Genomic DNA, 21,968 nt, shown 5'->3' on the forward strand with positions numbered 1-21,968 from the left:
AAGGGAAATTGTCAAACTTTGGAACTTGTTTCTCCATGTCCCACAATTCCTCGTCGGTCAAATTCTCTATTAGAGGAGGAGCTGTTACAGTACTATTTATCCAGTCTATGAGGTCTATGTAATCTTCTGCATCGAAATTGATTTAGGGATTTGGGATACTATGAAAACTCAATTTTTATACCAGCCTTCCTACATTTTAAAATTCTTCTGACAGTAACCTCTCTAATACGTTGACGTGAATCTGTTAATGTATAAATTTGAACGATTTCCGGGTGCTCAAATTAAGCATTGTCTTGAATAACTTTATCGATAATAATTGATGAGACAGTATTCAGAAAATATCTCGAAGCCTGCATTAATTTCCATAGATGCCTGGCACCATATTCGAATCTTAGATCATTTTCATTTGCAAGACGCAGGACAGCTTTTATGGGTTTAAATTTAATAACAGGCATTTTTTCGCAATTGGGAAGAAGGGATCCAATCGGCTCAGAATATGAATAGGGATCTTTTGTGTGATCATCTAGTTTTTGCAGAAAATATCGCAAGGGAAGTTCATTAGCGTGCAACGGGGTTACACTCCACTGTGTAATGGTTTATTTACTCTCCATTCTATAATTCGAATCATTCCACCTTTCAGCCCGTATTGACGTTTGTACCATCACATCCCATAACACTTAATTTGTTTAGATCTATATTATGGCTTTGTAAGTAGTCTAATATTACTTCGACAATATCTATGACACGAGACGGGCTAAGAGATAAGTACCCAAAATATAAACTACCGGGTCTTTCAATTAAAGCTATATGGTTTTCAGTTTTAATAATTCATCTCGCGTTTCCGAAGACCATGGTTTAATCTTTTCTTTCATCAAAGTATAGCCCTTCAATTGACTCGTTTAAATTTTTATTCTCATGCTGGAATTGCCGCCTGCCGATGACCAGCGCACCATTATCTTTGGAAATTTAGTTTAGATCTTCTAAAACGGCATTTAAAAGCTTAAGTATATTTTCCTGTCGACTGTATTATCTTTCTTTCGCTTAACACTAGAATATGACAACAAAAGCTTTTTTAATTGCCTCAAACGTTTTTTTAACCAAATAAAAATTCCTTAAGGGCAGGGGGCCCGGTTAATTACTTTTAAAACCGGCACAAATTTGGTATAGGATAATATAAATAGTAGTTCCAACTTTTAACAACTAGCCTTGTACAAGAATTAAACAAAAAAAAATTTGACCCCCCAAAAAATTTTAAGGGCCAGGGGGCCGGTTAAATATTTTTTAAATCGGCCCAAATTTGGTATAGGATTATATAAATACTAGTTCCAACTTTTGGCAACTAGCCGTGCAGAAAAATTAAAAGAAAGTTTTTTCGGCCCGACCTAATATACATAGGAAGCCACAAGGAAATAAATCTGCGTGTAGCTATAGCCCAAAGTAATTTCTGTTGTTTATGTAAATCTTCACTAGTCAAACCCATTTGTGTTAAGTTCCAGCAGTTTCTCCTTTTCCTGCATTTAAAATATCCGGTGTTTATTCCTAAAAACAAATACATAAATAAAAACTCTACATTGTGTACCATAAGAAAACATACAAGATTATTTTAATATTATTTAAAAACAGTTGCCATAATAAGACACAACAAAAAGGTACTAAGAGCACCCAAACTCCCATTTAACGACAATGTTAACATTATGTCACGTAGCTCTGTAACCAAAGCACTTAGTGACCTAATTTTTATTTTATTTTGAAACTACATGTATTGTTTAGTCCCGCGTAGATTTTTGTAAAGTTAGAGTAAAAGAAACATTTATTTTAAAATTTTTTAAAATACTCTTACAAAAAAAATCCAAAAAAGTTAAGATTTTATTTTTTATCTTACTTGTTTTTGTACATTTTTTAATAAAACTTTACGCGGGACTAGATATTATCTATCTACAACTACTGTAAAAATTTGGACCTTCGATCATTTAAGGAACCAGAGATATCTGACATCAAAAGTTAAAAACCTAGTATTCGGGAAATCGCAAACACGTAAAACACTCTAATGGACTATAAAGCTACCGGTACACGGTAAGTTGAGTGCAGACGTTCAGAAAACAAATAGTTTTGTAACCATGGAAATTTTATACTATAATGTGTTATATACCGTTGGAAAGAGAAGATTTCAGAGAATGATTTTCAATCGTAACCCAACAAAACTTAAAAAATTCAATTTTTGGACTTTGGGTGCCCTTAAGCGAAATAGAGCTGAAACGGGAAGCTGCTACGTTTGGTCTATAATATAAATGAATGTAAAACAAAATATATTGAGTGCACAAAGTCGAATCAACATGAAAATCTGAAGGTAGGCAACAATACCTAAGAATATGCCTCCAATTTTCACTACCTAGGCTCAATAATAAATGCAGCAGTAATAAGTGTTTTTATGCATACAAGGACTTAATGAAAACTAAGTTACTGAATCTTGAGTCTAAGCTTAGAATTTACAAAATGGTAATTAGACCAGTGGTCACATATGGATGTGAAACGTTTACCCTCTCAACCACTGATGAAAATCAACTGAGAATACTAGTACAGTACATGGCTTAACACCCCATGTGGGGTTTTGCCGCTTTCGCTTTCTAAATCCATTTTACGGGGTGGATCAGTCCCCATGATCATTGTAATTGTTCATTAATTTGTCTCCATTTCTTCCGGTCTATTGCCCTCTCTTTCCATTTTGTAATTCCTGCTCCTCTTAGGTCCTCTTCTACTTCAGTTAACCATTTCGATCTGGGTCGACCACGTCTCCTTTTTCCTCCTGGTTGCCACAATATGCTTTTGATACTGATTCTGGTCCTTGTCTCCATATGTGACCTAGCCATTTGGTTCGTTGTACTTTTATTTTCTTTACTATATCTTCACCATTTTCACCATTTAATTCTTCTAAAATTTCTTTATTCGTTCTCCTGTTATAGTCTTGTTCTTCGATTCTCACTGGACCCTGTATTGTCCTTATTATCTTTCGTTCATTTATCCTTAATTTCTCTTCTTCTTTTTTTGTCATAGTCATGGTTTCTGCTGCATACATCGTTATTGGTCTAATTATTGTTTTATATATATTCATTTTTGTTTGTTTGGTCAATATTTTACTCTTTAGTAGATTTCTATTTGCTTGGTATAACCGGTTTGTCGCAGTTATTCTTTCTTCGATCTCCGATTTTCTTTCCCCTTTGTTATTTTTCATAACGCCCAGGTATTTAAATTTCTGTACTTCCTCGAATTTTTTATTTCCTATCCTTATCTCTCTGTTTTGTTCTGCTTTTCCGAGTCTCATTAATTTTGTTTTCTTTTCATTAATTATCAGTCCCATCTTCTTTCCCTCTTCTTCTATCTCTAATTAATAATTTTTTCATGATTTTTCGTGTTTTTGTTACTATCGCTATATCATCTGCATAGGCGATTAGTTGGTAACTTGATGCTCTTAGGTTTCCCTTGTGGATCTTTCTTAACACAAAATCTACTGTCAGGTTAAATAGTGTTGCTGACAGTGAGTCACCTTGTCTCACTGCTTTATTTATTTCGAATTATTCTGTTTCCACTTTTTGTCTTAAGATACTGATTTTTGATTTATTCATAGACATTTTTATTAGGTTTCTTAGTTTTTTACTTACTCCTTGATATTTTAGGGCTTTCATTATTTCCTTTCTCTTTATTGAGTCAAAGGCTTGTTCAAAATCTATAAATAATATTTCTATTTCATGTTGATGTTCATGTGCTTTTTCCATGATTTGTTTAATGGTATGTATTGCATCTGTTGTTGATCTGCCTTTTACGAAACCGCATTGGTATTGTCCTGTGATATTTTTTGTTTCATCTGTTAACCTTTTTTGTATTATTGACGATAGTATTTTATAGGCAACGTTTAATAGTGTAATACCCCTGTAGTTCTTACACTCATGCTGGTCACCTTTTCTATGGATCGTTATAATCTGTCCAATTTCCCACTCGTTCGGCATTGTCTCCTCTTTCCATATTTTCTTAATCAATTCATGTATTTTTTCATGTAATATGTCCCCTCCGTATTTTATTAGTTCTAGATTTATTCCGTCCTTCCCAGGTGCCTTTCCATTATTCCCTTTCATTATAATGTTTTTTACTTCTTCTAATGTTGGTTCCTGTGCGTTCGTTTCATCTTCATTCTCGTCTTCTATTTCATCATTTATAACTGGTTCAATCAGTAATTCTTTAAAGTGACTTGTCCATATTTCTTTATACTCTTTCTCTTCCTCTACAATTTTACCTTGTTTGTTTTTTATTCCTTTTAATTTACCTTTGAATGTTCTATTGTTTTCTTTTATTTTATTATAGAATTTTTTTGAATTGCTCTTATATTTTTCGTTCTCTATTTCCTGAATCTTTAGATCTATCCATTGTCGTTTTTGTTTTCTGTTAATTTTTTTGCCCTCATTTCTCAGTAGTTCGTAGTTTTCTCTGTCTTCTGCCGTGTTCGTTCTTATCCATTTTAATCTCGCTTCCACTTTTTTTTCCATAATTTTTTGACATTCGATGTTGTACCATTATTTTTTCTTCTCCTTCTTCTTTTTGCCAATTGTTTTTTCTGCTGCTTCCTGTATGGCGTCTTTTATGTAGCTCCACTCCCGTTTCACATCAACACATTCTTGATTGTCATCCATTACTAAATATTTTTCCAGTTCTTCCTGATATCTCCTTCTTACTTGCTCTTCTTTTAGTTCTTCAGTGTCCCATTTCGTTTGTTTGCTTTTATTTTTACTCCTGCATGTTTTTGTTTTATTTTTGCTGTTACCATGAAATGATCGGAGTCAGCAGAGGCTCCTCTGTAGGATCTTACGACCTTAATTGAAGATTGTCTCCGCCTGTTTATCAAAGTATGGTCTATCTGAGATTTAGTTTGCTGATTTGGTGATATCCATGTTATTTTGTGTTTGTCAGGATGCGGGAACTTTGTACTGCTTATGACCATGTCTGCTCTTGTTGCTAGGTTGCATAATCGTTGTCCATTGTCATTTGTCCTTTCATGTATTCTGTATCTTCCTGCTACAATTTCTGTGTATTTTTCTTTTCCTGTTTGGGCATTGAAGTCTCCCAGTACCATGATCGTGCATTCTTTGGTTATCTTTTCTATTTCTTCCTCTATATCATCGTACCATTTTTCTTTTTATTCTCTGTTCGTATTTTTTTCTGTAGGCGCATATACCTTTAGTAGTGACATATTGCTTGGCTTTGCTTCTATGCGCAAGTATGCAAGTCTGTTACTTATCGGTCTAAATTGTAGTATTTTTGCCTTACATCTCCGAGTATCATAAACGCTACTCCGTATTGCCCTTGTCTTTCGCTCCCTGAATATTTGAGGCTGAGGTTTTTGTTTTCTAATTCGCCGCTTCCTTTCCATCTGGTCTCTTGTATGGCAGCTACGTTTATTCCGTATCTTTTCAGTTCTCCTGCTATCTCTTCCATTCTTCCTGCAGTTAACATTGTTCTTATATTCCAGGTACATATTTTCATTATTGTCTGTTTTCTTTTTTGTTTCTTTTTGTTTTGATTTTTAATACTATTCCTAACATTATTATTCTTACCACCAATCATATTACTATTATAATAATTAATATTTATTTTCCTATTTCTAAACTTATCACTACTTAAATCTATACATTTTTTGTTAGTGTCCTGTTCACAACTAAGAATACGTGAGCGCAAAATAACAAGGAAGGGTCCAACACATTGCAGCGATGGTTCATAGCGAATTAAAATGAACGACGAGCTGGGTAACTAATGCAGAGCGCAGATATTGTTAGATTTGTAAAATGTCACTTAGAAAGAATGCCAGATAATCGAGCTGTGAAAGTAATCCGAAGATGGAAGCCCCAAAAAAATAGAACAAGAGGAAGGCCCCATAAAAGATGGATAGACGACGTAGAGAGGATCTTAAGACCATGAACATCAGATAGTGGCGAAGGAATATCCGACAGGGTAGAATGGAAGAACGTTGTTAAGCAGGTCAAGACTCACAAAAGGTTGTATCACCATTAGAAGAAGATTTGAGGACAGTTTAGATTATATGCTTTAAAGCGGTACAAAACATTGTGAGCTTTGAATCTAACCATATTGTAATAAACCATATCTTACACTTACATAGTTGAGAGAAGTCTCAGCATTATTTTCTTTACATTTATTTCTTTTATCAGCTATTTCCTTGCGTTCTAGATCACCATTTCGTTTTATTGCCTGGCTTTGGTACACTATGTATTTGTTTGGAATTCAATCTTCATTATTTATATCCTTTAAAGTGGCTGACTTTCCTAATAATTAAGTTTTAATTATTACATCTTTATCATTATTGTAGACATTTAAAAACCTTATTAATTGAATTACATTAAACTTACCACTTATAAAATGTTCACAGCATACTCTTCCATATTTTAATTTTAGTTCTGTAAAGGTTTAGATCTGTTCTCCTTTGTCCTTATGGCTTTTAGGCTTTTATCCATTGTTCCCGTTCCTGACTTTGTTATTTAAGTTATTGTCATAATAGGATAGGATAACTATTAATTTATTGTATTTATTTATATTTACATTTACAATTTACCGTCGATCATTTGTCAATTATCAAATTGGTGTCAAAGATCGAGATTTTAGCGACTTGGCAACGTTGGTTAAAGTGTACGAATTAGCTTCTCGTCTATAGGGCTTCTCATCGATTGTCATTTGTTTCGAGCTTCTGTCATGTGTCACATAATATTAATATATCTACGTCATACGTCTTTGGTTTGTATCATTGATATATACCAATAACGTATGACTTAGATATATTAATATTATGTGACACATGACAGAAGCTCGAAACAAATGACTGTGAATGAAAAGCCCTATTATACAGCATTGGCAATAAGACTAATTCATTCCAAGAAAAAAAAACTAAATTAATGCACTTGTAAAGCGGTATTAACGGGGAATGGATGGAATTTACGGATATTCTCTAATTAAATTTGATACAAATGCGACAAAGCAACGTGATGAATACGAACAACCTGTCAGCCGCAAATACTATAAATTGTGAATTGCACAATTTGTCAATATTAGTTTTAGTTGGACAATATCCTTTAAAGCGAATTGCAATTATTCGATAATGGCATATCATATTCCATTCCATACGAAGTAAACATTTATATATTAATGGCAAATATTTAGATCGTTTTACCCAATTCTATTCCTAAACGTTTCCTATGGGGTTTGGATATTATGTACTTCACTTTTATACTGCTATCAGTATATACTGATCACATTTTCCAAAATTCAGATAACATGAAAAAAAAATCGAAATTTTAGAATATCGAATTATAATTTTTAATGAAAAATCGAAATCGGGGGATATATACAATAGTAATTCTACAGTTTTTATACAGTAAGTATTTAGGTTGTTATTTACACGAGTTTTGTAAAGATCACAAAATTTAAGATTTAATATTAAGAAATTTCTTATAGTCATCTTCTCGTGTATTTCATCTCATCTCATGTGGTTTTTTTGCACAATCTATGTCTCCGCACCATGTCATTATCGAATTAACTATGCTGTTATATTACCATATTATATGATGTTATACCATAAAGTAATATGGATTTCCACAGACCAAAAAACATGGTCCCAAAAGACAATATAGTGCTTACAAGAAGGAAGCAAACATCGGTAACAGCCGTAAGAAGCTATAGAGGGGTACATGCAGAGACAGATCATTTTATGGTGACTGCGAACGTAAGACAAAAAGTCAAAAGAACTCTAAAAAAACAAAAGACAAATGGTACGTAGAAAAACTGATTACTCTAGACATAAGGATTAAGTATACTGATGCCATGAACAAAAAACTGAAGGACTAATGTAGGTAAACATACAAAGGATATAGAAACATAATGGATAAATATAAAAAAATGTACGAATGAAACAGGGGATGTATACATAGGGATAAAAAACAAAAAAAGACAAGAATGGTTCAATGAAAAATGCTATAACATGATTGATAAAAAAGAAGGTAGAAAGGAGACAACTGTGGATAAGAAGAAATATACAGGATTATAGGAAAGAATACAATAGAATAAGGAATGAATGTAAGAAAAAATAAGAAAAATTAGACGTGTCTGTTTAGATGAAAATAAGATAAAAGAAATAGAAAAGAAAGTAGGAACAGAATCACAAAAGCATTCTATAAGAAAATTAGCGAGCAGAATAAAGTAACCCTTTGTTCTCTATAATTAAGTTGTTTGTTAAGTTTGTTAGTTACCTTTAAAGGTAGGTAGGGTACCTCAAGGTTCAGTATTGGGTCCTCTACTTTTCCTTATCTTTATTAATGACATCACTAGTTTAAAAATCCATGGAAAAATCTTTCTTTTTGCTGATGATACCAGTATCACTTGGATACCAGTGTCAAATATTGCAACTCTTCATGCTACTATAACTTCTGATCTACTTACAATAAAAACCTGGTCTGACTCTAATTTATACTCTCGTTTAAGGTAGACAAAACAGTAGTATTATCTTATAAAGGAGCTCTTCAGTCCTTACCTCTTAATAACAGCCAGATCAGTACAGTTGATTCTGTTAAATTACCAAGTCTATAACAAATAACAGATGCCATACATACGGTTAAACATATTATGAAAAACTCTCATGGAGATAAAATAGAAATTGAACTGGTTTTTATAGATTTTTTGCAAGCATTTGATACAACAAAAAGGTCAAAATTAATGGTAGCTCTAAAATAAATGGGAATACAAAACAAATTTAGACGATTAATAAAAATGACAATGAGTAGAACTGTAGAAAGTATAAAAACTCAAGTAGGAGAGACAACAGAATTTGTCGTAAATAAAGGGGTTAAACAAGAAGATCGTTATCACTCTGTTTAACCTTGCCCTGGAAAACTTCGTTAGGAAAATCAACAAAGAAAATCAACCTCAGAACTAGAGAAGGACAAAAAATAATAGCAAACGCTGACGATATTGTGCTAATAACAAAAAATAGAAAAACAATGGAATAAATTTTAAACGAAATGGTAACAGAAAGAACAGTAATGGGAATAAATATAAGCCAAGAAAAAACAAAAATAATGAGATTTGATAAAGACTTTGAAAACAAATAGGTTAGAGTAGGAGAATACATTTTTGAAGAAGTCGAAGACGAAAAACTCAAGTATTTGGGAATATTAATAACCAACAATGCAGAAAGAGATTCAGATTTACCTATGCTCAGTCTATAGAACATATGTGTGCTGATGAGAAAGACATTTGGATTATGAAAACTCCCCATTGGAACCAATTGACCGAACTTATAATCAACAAATTATTAGTAATTATTAATTATTACAATTTTGTTATTGGAACTGTTAGACAGTTTGTTTACATATTGAGAACCGTATAAGCATATTATGTATTTGACTCGCCATTGGTCACAGCGCGTGTGCCACCTTCATAGAAAATGCCATATCGCGATTCTATTGGTTAAAAATATGTATCGTAATGAAAATCTGTATCATAATGAAGTTCATTATGATACCAGTTCAATATGATACAGGTAGTGAAATCATAATTGATATATTATAGCATGAGAATAAAAAAAATATCGTTAAAGCGGCTTCTCGAATTTCTAAACATTTGTACCAAACATTGATACCGTCACTTTGTTGTGCATTTTGACCGATTTCTGTTTCTACTATACATACATCTTACAGTCGGAAAAATGAAAAAATACCAATGAACGATCACATCAATCACTTATTTTGTATTTGCTGTCTTTTTCTATAACAAACGGTTGTTATTTATAGAAAAAGACAGCAAACACAAAATAAGTGATTGATGTGATCGTTCATGGGTATTCTTTCATTTTGTTATTTATAGAAAAATACAGTAAATACAAAATAAGTGATTGATGTGATCGTTCATGGGTATTCTTTCATTTTTCCGACTGTACATTTTATTAAAAGTCGTTTATTTCCATCAAAACCTCATAGACTTAACTTAAGTGACAAAGGAGCACTCATCATTTTAAAAACATACACAGGTACACATGTATGCCGCTTCAATTTTATTATTATCTAAATAGCTTCTTAGATATTTATTTGTGTCTAAGAATGCCGCCATTTTAATTTGACCATTATAAATGATAACTCAACGTAATAATTAGTCGTTTCTAAAAGGAAATTAATGATCACGAATTTATCAAATCAGGCAAGCGTCTGACGTTTGAAGCATTGTTTATTGTTTATTTAGAGCCTACGGATCGGAGGAGTATCATTGAACATAAAAGTTTTAGGCCAGTTCTTTACCGCATGCGGTTTCTTTATTTCAATCTTTGCCGACGATAATGAGGAAGCCTGTTACATTATTTGAGATTTATTTGTAAGTATTAGAGACGGTATCGTGATACTGTTTTGGTTTCTACGTATTCCACTGTACAGAAGAATGTCTCATATGGTTTCACACTTATATTATCAGTATATTGTCATTGATGTAGGATCCGGGAACCAAATTGATGAGACGTAGTTGTGTAAATATATCTGTGTCTTGACACATTCCTCATATAAAAAAGAACAATATTAAAATATGTGTGCCGAATATGTACTGGGTGTCCCAATAAGAATGGCTCACGGCCATATCTCAGGAACCGTTTATAGTACAGCTTGCAGAAAAAAAAATTTATAACAAAAATTGTCTCGGGAAAAGCCTGAAAATTATTTTCATAATTGTAGGTTCACCCCTAGAGGGCGTAATTGAATATAAAAAATTAAAAAATCTAAATTTTACAAAATTTGCCTAATGAAAGTGCACTGGAAATCAGATCATCGTATTCTTCATAAAATTCTACGCATATTTGATTTCACAAGTTTAAGTCTACCTTTGCAAATAAGAGGTAGGGGTGAGTGGGAACCTTGTTATGAAAAAGTGGCTGTAAGTCCGGTTCTGCTAAATCGAATTTTGCAAACTTGGTCTTGTTGAAAACAGCTCTTTTTCGTCAATGTAAAAGTTATAATTTCGAACCAGCTTACTAAGTAATATGCCAGCTAGGAGGCGTTATTTAATTTTTTTCAGAAATCTAGTTTTCTTTGGAAAATATCAAATACAAGTATACATTTTTAATCCTATATTACAAAATTAGACCAAATTAGCAACAGAATAGCGAAAACCACATGTTGATTGATACCTTTTTTCTATCTCGAGATATCTTACGAAATGTGTAAGTTTAAAAATGTAACTCTTACTGTCACCGATAAATGAAGTTAAGGAAAAGTAGTGTGCTATGGATAAAACAAAGGAATATTTTCCAGATATCAACGTATATAATAGGGCTTTCCAACGCTTGTCATTTCTTTCGAACCTCTGTCATAGTTGGTACATTAATATTATACACGAATTATACGATATTATGACAGAGACAAAACACAAAATACTAATCAGTATTTTGTATTTTGACAACGGCACCCGATTTGGGCGTCGAAACGTTAAATAAAATTATTTTTTTCAATTTAATTGTGGCTTATTGCCCATATAAATTGTTAATAATAAAAATGCCACAAGAAAATAGCTTCAGAACAACATTTTCTTTATTAATTCTCCTTTTTTTGGGGTGGTTCCGGGGAAAAGATGGGGGTGTATTATACAAATTTGTAAATAACACCAGTACATAGATAATCGCTGAAAGTTTTTTACTCTAGCATAGGCGGTTCAGATGGTATAAAAAGGGGTTTTTTAAAATGTATCACCCTGTAATTAAAAAATTTGAAATTGACCTTAAATGAAACCTATACCAAAAAATCAGCCACTTATTTGTGATTAATTGCCGCAGTGTTTCTTCTGAACTTTCGTTACAGTTAGGGAAAAATAATTTTTTCTTAAAACATCTTTTTTAAAAATTTGTCAAATTTGAGGGGTCACCCCCGCTAAACGGTGGGTGATAGGCATATGCTGTCGAGAAACAAATAGTAAGAAACATAGTCCTCTTCATTTTACTATTAAGTAATTTTTTGTAAATAGTACAGGAAGGGCTACGTTTCGGAAAAACCACAAATTACCCCCTTTAAAGGGATGAAAAGGGGGTTCGGGGCGAAATTTTTTAAGAAAATGTTAGTCTCATAATAAGCACCCCTTGATATACCAGAAAAAAAAATAAAACCGGACTTCTGTCCATTTTGCGAGGTTCAACCTCTGTTTCCTACACTAACGAGGAAGTCAAAAATGATTTTTATTTTGCAATATCTCATTGACGTAAGTACTATTTTTTCTTAATGCAGATCGTTTCCCGTACGCGGCGGCAATTGTGAATAAAGAATTCTTAATTGTATGTCAAAAAATGAGCAATAACTACATCTTAAAACGTATCAAATTTCATTTGCATATGTCAACCGATTTTAGAGCAGAAATTAATCGTCAGTTCGTAAAAAAACTTCAACACCCTGAATCTCGTAAACGAAACATTTGCAAACTATCATAATTTTTCATGTAGAATTACCCCTTAAAGTTTGTCACACTTATTTAGAAACACCCTGTATATAAAAGGTAACCCTAGCTTCAGTGAGTTTTTGTGTTTATTTAGTATTAAGTATCCTTTTTCATTTCTTCTAAATCTATATTATAATATAAGCCTCCTAAATAAAAAAATATTGCCAGCATAATAGAGTTAAACAGTTTTAAAACAAAATCTTTATACAAAATAAAAAATACTGCTCCTAAAGAAACAAGATAAGTTCAAGAAATATAGAAAATAATGTCTGCCAAATTATGATAAGTCCACTTTAAGTGTACATATCTGCTTTTGGCATGCGCAATATTTTATGACTTATAACTGACAAGGGTACATATCAGCTTTTGGCAAACATCGATTTGGTCATGTGGACATATCCACATTTAAAAATGGAGGGTAAACTACATTTCACAATACACTGGACATATCTGCTTTGGGCAGATGGAGCATATAATCACACACTATCAACTGGCATAAAAAAGTCCGACTCACAAAAAGTGGACATATCTGTCCACATATCTGTCCACTGTCCACTATCAAATTTGATATATAGAGCAGTTGTAGAATAGGCACATGGAATGTGCGGAGTTTATATGAACCAAGAAAAACACACAATGCCATAAATGAGATGAAAGGCTGCAAATATCAATTCTGGATATCAGTAAAATGCGATGGCCCGGATCTGGCCAATGTCATGTGGATGATCATGAAGTATATTATGCAGGAGAACAGAGTAATTACCATCGTCATGGTGTAGGATTCATAGTCTCAAAGGAGGTTAGCAAATGTGCTAGGGCGGTATGCCAGGTATATGAATGAGTCATAATGATTCAGTTGAACGCGAAACCCAGAAACATAAATTTATTACAAGTGTATGCACCGACAGCGGAAAGTGAACTGGAAGAACTTAACAAGTTTTACGCCGATGTAAAAACTGTTACCGACCAACTCAAGACTAGAGATCTCACCATTCTGATGGGTGACCTTAATGCTAAGATAGGAAAAGGCAGACAAAGTAATATTGTTGGATATTATAAACTGGGCGATAGAAATAAAAGGAGAGACTATTTCGCAGATTTTTGCTAAGAACAGAATCTATGTATAATGCATACCTTTTTCAAATTACTTAAACGGAGATTATATACGTGGAAATCTCCAGCCGATACCCCCCATAATATCGTAAGAAACCAAATTGACTACATAACCATTAGTGAGCGTTACAGAAATGCAGTAAAGTCTGTAAAAACCTATCCTGGCGCCGATGTGCCATCTGATCACAATCTATTGTTAGCCGAAATAAAATTAAAACTTAAACGGATAAAACAATACCGATTTTATTAGAAACAACAGTCAGCGGATTGCAAACAATTTAGAGAATAGCGAACAACAAGAATCCATCGAGGATCATTGGAACCAAATCAAAACGATTATAAGCAACTCAACTCCAAACTTCAAAGAGAAATATCAAAAGAAGCAACAGTGGATGAACGATGAGATTTTGAGTTTGATGGAAAAAAGACGCAAATTTAAGAACCAAAACTAAAGGACTAAAATACGAGCGGCAAAAGAAACATACTTTGAAAACAAATGTTTAGAAATTGAATAGTTACAGAGAAAACATGATTCATTTAATATGTATAAAGTAATAAAAGAACTCACCGGTCAGAACAAAAAACATGCAAATAACACCGTTGATAGAGACGGAAAACTGATTATCACTGATTTGGATAAAATAGACAGATGGAAAGACTACATTGAGGAACTGTTTAATGATGAAAGGCCCGAGCTTGAAATTAACGAAGTAGTTACAGGACCTGACATAATTATGGACGAAATTGAACAAGCAATAAGATTACCAAAGACCAGAAAAGCGACGGGACCAGACGAAATACCGAGTGAAATAATAAAGCTCTTCGAAGGTTCAGGTAAAAGATCTACGATCCTTTTAATAAAGTTTATCAAACTGGCTATATACCAACGGATTGGCTGCTGTCGACTTTTGTGACGATACCTAAAAAAGCAAACGCGAAAAGATGTAGTGGCTACCGAATCATTAGCTTGATGAGTCATGTTTTAAAGATATTTCTACGAATTTTGCACTCTAGGATGTACCAAAAAATAGCAGAACAGCTTGGTGATACACAGTTTGGATTCCGCAATAACCTTGGGACCAGAGAAGCACTGTTTAGTATTCAGGTTATGGTACAGAGATGCAGAGATGTCGGACATCCGGTTTATATGTGTTTCATTGATTTTGAGAAAGCCTTTGATCGGGTAAAACATACTGAAATGATTGCTATTCTTCAGAAAGTGGGTATTGATGATAAAGACCTACGCATTATTAAAAATCTTTACTGGCATCAACGTGCAAACATAAGGAGGCAAACATCAGAAGAGGAGTAAGGCAGGGCTGCATTTTGTCCCCACTAATATTTAACATCTATTCGGAGTTTGTTTTCAATAAAGCAGTGGATAATGCTCAATGTGGTATCAAAAGGAATGGAGTCAATATTAATAATTTGAGATATGCGGATGACACGGTGTTAATTGCGAGCAATTATGAAGAACTTCAACATCTGATTAATAGGATTACCACAACGTGTGATGAATATGGACTCAAGCTAAACACCCCAAAGACCAAGGTGATGGTTGTCAGTAAGACGCCAATACAACTGGAAGTAGTAACAGCTTATGGTGAACAATTAGAGAGAACTAACAGTATCACCTACCTTGGTTGTAATCTAAATGAGAACTGGGACATGAGCAAAGAAATTAGAATACGTATACAGTAACCCAGAGCTGCATTATTTAAGATAAAGACACTTGTATGTGGAAACAACATTACTTTGAATCTTAAAATTAGATTACTGAGATGTTATGTGTTCTCTGCTCTTTTGTACGGTGTCGAAGGTTGGACTTTAACAGATACTCTTTTCAAGAAATTGGAAGCCTTTGAAATTTGGGTATACCGAAGAATCCTACGAATAAGTTGGGTGGATAGAGTTCGTAACGAAGTTGTTTTGCACCAGAAAAGTCACGGAAGTCGTCAGAACAGTTAAAAATCGAAAACTTTAATATTTTGGCACTGTTATGCGCACCCAGAGAGATATAATATACTCCATTTAATAACACAAGGCAAGGTAGATGGAAGAAGTGGGCCAGGCCGAAGAAGAGCGTCATGGCTTAAAAACCTGAGAGAATGGTATAACAGATCCTCTGCATCCCTTTTTCGAGCTGCCGTTAACAAAATTGCTATAGCCAATTTGATAGCCAACGTTCGATAATCGAGCACAGCACATGAAGAAGAAGGACATATCTGCTTTTGGCAAACGGCCACAGAATTATATCTGTACTTTTTAATTTATTAATTTAATGAAAAATTTGATACTGTCCATTAAAAGAATAATTATGATCTAGAAGTTCGTACGTAGAATCTGTTTTTCTATTATTGAAAGCCCTTTTGTGTTCTATTATGCGTTTCTCAAAGGTCCTGCCAGTTTGACCGATGTAAATTTTTAGACACCACATGTCAGCTTGTATACACTACTCTCTAACTGCTTTTTCTTTTGGCTCAAATTGTTCTTAATATATTTGTCTAAGCTGTTGTTGGTTCTGAAATCTGGTGTTATTCCTGTCTTTTTATCTGTTTGGCTATTTTTTGATGATATCTTGCATGATTATATGATAAAGCAGAAGGTACTGGGCTTTTTCTGTGGTAGTTGGAAGACTAATTTCAGGGCTGTTAGTTTGAGAAATATTTTTTTTACTTCTTCTGTAAATTGGTTTTTTATGGTTTATATTTACCTTTCTTCTTTCTGGTGCCTCTTCTGATGCTCTTCTTTCACGTTTCCGTGCTATAGTAATTCGTTTTCTGCTAGTTTCTGTTCTAATGCATTTTTAAACAGAATTCTTTTGGTTTGCATTTTTGAAGACTCTATGTATATTAACCTTTGTATGTATTATTAGTATGATAGAATTGATTCAAAAAATGACATAACCCAGACATCCAAAGTGAAAGTTATCCTCCAACACCAAATTGTTCTATATGGTCTATATAATCTTCAGAAAAAAGTCGCACCTTTTTGAGCGTCGGCTTTAGGGGGGAGATGGGGGAGAGGGGGGAGAAGTCAGCAAATTCGTAGTTTTTTATGTTTGTCGTCAATATTTCTAAAACTATGAGGTTTAGCATAAACATTCTTCTATACAAAATGTACATTAAATTTGAAATAAAAAAGGCCCTATACATAATCCTTCTAAAATGAACGGTTCCAAAGTTACGGAGGTAGTATAGTATAATTAGTCCAAAAAAGGCCTAACCCAGACATCCAAAGTAAAAGTTTTCCTCCAACACCAAATTGTTCTATATGGTCCACATAGTGTTCAGTAAAAAATTACATCATTATGAGCGTCCGGTTTGGGGGGGAGATAAGGGGAGAAGTCGGTAAATTAGTAGTTTCTTTACGTTTTTCGTCAATACTTCTAAAACCATGTTTAAGCGTAAACAATGTTCTGTACAAAAACGTTCTACATAGTATTTAAAATAAAAATGGTCCTATCCATAATTGTTATAAAATCAACGGTTCTAGAGTTACGGAGGGTGAAATGCGGAGGTCTTCGATACTTTTTATATTTTTTGGGCAATTGATGATGATTTTGGGTGGTGAGGTTGACGTTTCTTCAAGGGCTTATCACTAACATACCATCGGCCACTGAAATAGCAAATCATGTTAAAGAAAATTTCTTTCAATCAGTAAAAATATTATAAATTGCCCAAAAAATATAAAAAGTATCGAAAACCTCCACTTTTCACCGTCCGTAACTCTGGAATCGTTGATTTGATAACAATTATGTATAGGACGTATTTTTGTTTTAAATTTGATGTAGAACATTTTTGTATAGAACATTGTTTACGCTAAAGTATATTTTTAGAAATATTGACGAAAAACATAAAAAAAAATCAAATTTACCGATTTCTCCCCCATCTCCCCCCCAAACCGGACGCTGAAAGTGGTGTAACTTTTTACTGAACAATATATGGACCATATAGAACAAGTTTGTGTTGGAGGAAAACTTTTACTTTTAATGTCTGGGTTAACCCTTTTTTGGACCAATTATACTATACTACCTCCGTAACTTTGGAACCGTTCACTTTAGAAGGATTATGCGTAGGGCCTTTTTTGTCTCAAATTTATTGTAGAACATTTTTGTATAGAAGGTTGTTCATGCTAAACCACATAGTTTTAGAAATATTGACGAAAATCTTAAAAAACTGCGAATTTACCGATTTCTACCCCCCCCCCACACCCTACGCCTAAAAGGGTGTGACTTTTTTCTGAACAATATGTGGACCATATAGAACAATTTGGTGTTGGAAGATAATTTTCACTTTGAATGTCTGGGTTTGGATCTAGTTATACCATACTTGTTTATTCATTCAATCAAATTCAAAAATTCAATAATTTGCTTAAATTCAACCAATTGAAGTAAATACAATTATTTGGGTCAAATCATTGGGCATTTTATATTGAGAGACTATTATTTGGTATTTTATCACTATCCATATTTTCCACGAGTTCGACGAGTCGTCAAAATTAGATTCCAAAAGCAGATACCCACGGACCTGACTAGTGAACCTAATAAGCTTTTTAATGGACCGGTGAAATTATGTAAATTTCTAACGATTAAATAAATAATCCCTTCAAGTGTTTTTTGTTATTAAAAGCAATAATGTCTAACGATCGGCCATCCTTCAATTATATGTATCTTGTTTTAATGGGCATTCGAACGTTTAGCTGGGCCGCATACTTTAGTCGACTTTTATACTCTTATGCTTAGACGGATATTCTTAATATCTTTTAAATTATAGACCGATGCAGGAAAAGCCCGTTTAGCCATATTACTTCATACCGGCCACAATAAATTTGATCAAGAATGTACTATTAAACTCTAATATTAAAATTAAAAAATTTTAAGTGATTTTAATATAATTATTCATTACTTCTTCAGGTGATCTCATAATGAAAGTTGGCGATGACTTCCATAAACTTTTGTCTGCATTGGAAATTTCCTGTTCAGTCCATACAAGTTCATTATTTGATATTTCTTAATTACGTTATTTTTCGTGTATATCGTGTACCGGGGCCTCGTCACAGCAATTAGTCAACTGAATTATCTGCACCCAATATTCAGATAACATGAGATTGAACATAATTTACCGTAGTACAAACATGTGCACATAACAAAAGTTACAGTCCTTTGAAGTTGCAAAATGAAAACCGTTTTTTCCAATATAGGTAGGCACTGAAAACTGTTAGAGATTTTATATTGAAAATGGACATGTGGCATTCTTATTAGAGGAATCTGAAAAAAATAACAGTGAAATTTGTGCACCCTATAAATTTTATGGGGGTTTTGTTCCCTTAACCCCCCTTCCCAAACTTTTGTGTACGTTTCAATTAAATTATTATTGGGGTACCATTAGTTAAACACAATGTTTTCAAAACATTTTGCCTCTTAGTACATTTTCGATAAGCCAGTTTTGCGGCTTCTTTTTTAATATTTTTCAAAATTTACCTAAAAAATGTAAATTGTAAGTAAATTTGCATATTATTACGAGGTCTCCATAATCTTATTTAATCATTACAAATATGTGGAGGATTTTAGAAAAATTCGAAATATCTCGATAAAAACCGATAAAAATTTGCTTATCGAAAAAGTAGTAGGAAGCAAAAATACAGCACATTTATAAAAATTTATCTGGAGAGTAACGAAGTCATAAGAAATAACGAATAGGTATGAAAGGAGTAACATTTCTAAGCCAAAACTTCCTAATGTTACTATGTAAGTAATTATTTTATCAAGTAGTATACAAGATTCATAATGTACAAATTTGTGTAAGTATCCGCTTTCTGACTTATAATTCAAGAATAAAAAACCGCTAAACGCCGTAAAAATGAGTGGCGCATAAAATATTCCAGCTTCAAAAGATCTGATATGAATGTTACGTGGCACGAAAATGGATTTTCATTTGATGCAAAACAAAATTCTAGTTTTATTTTAAAAGATTTTTTCATAATATTTGCTAAATTTGAAGTAAACGCGCCACAAAAGAGTAACTTTGATACAGTTTGAATTTTGAAACTCTTTTGTGGCGCGTTTACTTCAAATTTAGCAAATATTATGGAAAAATCTTTTAAAATAAAACTAGAATTTTGTTTTGCATCAAATGAAAATCCATTTTCGCGCCACGTAACATTCATATCAGATCTTTTGTAGCTGGAATATTTTATGCGCCACTCATTTTTACGGCGTTTAGCGGTTTTTTATTCTTGTATCAGGAGTTTTTCAAAGTTATTTATAAATTAAATGTATGAAGTTGCATGCAATGTTCATCTATTACACGTCAAGCTTTATAAATGGTCACCTTTGTTGCATTATTTCCCAAATGATCTAGTGTCCATCGAATGTACACTAAATTTTTTTCTATTCGAAATAGATTGAAAAAAAATTTTGAGAGGGCCGGTAAATGAAGTCAAATTGCCCGTTGCCAGATCAAATTTAGCGTCGCAACCACTACAACTACATAAACCATTTTGGGAATAATCGTTAATTGGATTATATTTTGTAGCTTAATAACTTCTAAACGGCTTAACCGATTTTGATCAGTAAACATGAGTTTGAAACGTATTGACCAGTAGTATCTGACGGATCTAAGGTCAAGTATGATAACTGAAGCTATTACAGGAATTATTGAGCTTGAGAAACAATAGATTTTATTATATTTATGAAGCCTATAACCTAAAAATTCCAATTTTCCCGGATATGAGGTATACACCGTTAGATTCGTCTTGAGTCCCTCTACAAACGCTCAGTTAGTGGCGCAATTCGTAGGTTGAAATGTTGAGTAATTGTCGAAAAACCAAAATTTTCAAAGTTTAGTTTTTCAGTTTTTCGGCTATACTGAGCCGTGTGTATATCTGATCCTGACGGCTTAAACACCATTTGAAAGCTTTGTCAACACTATTGATTTGATGTATTTGCGGTTCTCCTGTCTCTTCTTGATCCGAATAAATTCCCCCAAAAAATATGTCGTTTTGTACCTACCAAGTCCTATAGCTGGCTTATGGGTGGTCAAAAGTCACAAACTACACCGGTTCTAAATCGGCCCTGACCCCCTCTTTAAACACAGAGAAAAAATATCAAATCGGTTTAACTTTCAAACACACATACATACATATCCACATTTTCCCTTTTTTAAATAAAAATTCACATTTCTAAGCTCTATAACTTTTGAATGGTATAACCGATTTTCAAAATTAGACATGCGTTGGAAAGGTAATGATCAGTTTTATTAGAAGCCGCAAAGGTTTGACTTAAATTTTTAAACTTTTTGGGAGTTTTGGGGACGAGAACGAAAAACAGACCCTAAATAGGAAGGGCCGTAAAATCTACACCCTTGGACCAAAATCGATGGTTGACATATAAATGGGTGAGTCTTTTTCTGAACTTTAAGATGGGAGTTGGCCCAATTTTCAATTCAGTCAGATTTAGAAAATCGAAAATTTTGTAAATATATAGTGTCGCGTGTAGGGGGGTGTGGGTGTGCGCCACTGGCGAGAACTGCCGTTCTCTGGTAATGTTCAAAATTAGACATGCGTTGGAAAGGTAATGATCAGTACTGTTAGAAGCCGCAAAGGTCGGACTTAAATTTTCGAAGTTTTTGGGAGTTTTGGGGACCAGAACGAAAAACAGACTCTAAATAGGAAGGGCCGTAAAATCGACACCCTTGGACCAAAATGGATGGTTGACATATGAATGGGTGAGTCTTTTTCTGAACTTGAAGATGGGAGTTGGCACAATTTTCAGTTCAGTCAGATTTAGAAAATTGAAAATTTCGTGTATATATGTAATAGTGTCGCGTGTAGGGGGTTGTATTTCTGCGCCACTGGCGAGAACTGCTGTTATCTGGTAATCTTTTCGATATAAAACTAACAGCTTCGCTAACTAATAAATCGAAAACTATTAACTTTATCAAAAAAATGTATAATGAACATTTTTTGCTTATAATTAATATTTTTACCAGCATTTGCGGTCAAAATATAAAAGAAAATTTCCACCCTCGAGATGAGGTGGCAACCACCCCATGGTAAAAGCGTATTTCGGCATCATATAGATTTTGATCCTTGGACTATCCACTACTTATTGTCAAATTTTTAAGCAAATCTATCCATTCTGTCAAAATTGCGAAGTGAAAAATTTCAGTTCCTGGACTAATTATACTTTTGGAGCTCTATAACTTCTGAACGGCTTACCTGATGTCGATCACTAATCATGAATTTGAAACGTATTGATAAGTAGTATCTGATGCATCCAAGATCGAGTATGATAACTGAACGTATTACAGGAATTATGGAGCTTGAAAAACCGTTTTTCCCATAAG

Source organism: Diabrotica virgifera, chromosome 1, assembly GCF_917563875.1.
Source record: "Diabrotica virgifera virgifera chromosome 1, PGI_DIABVI_V3a".
Lineage (NCBI taxonomy): Eukaryota > Metazoa > Arthropoda > Insecta > Coleoptera > Chrysomelidae > Diabrotica > Diabrotica virgifera.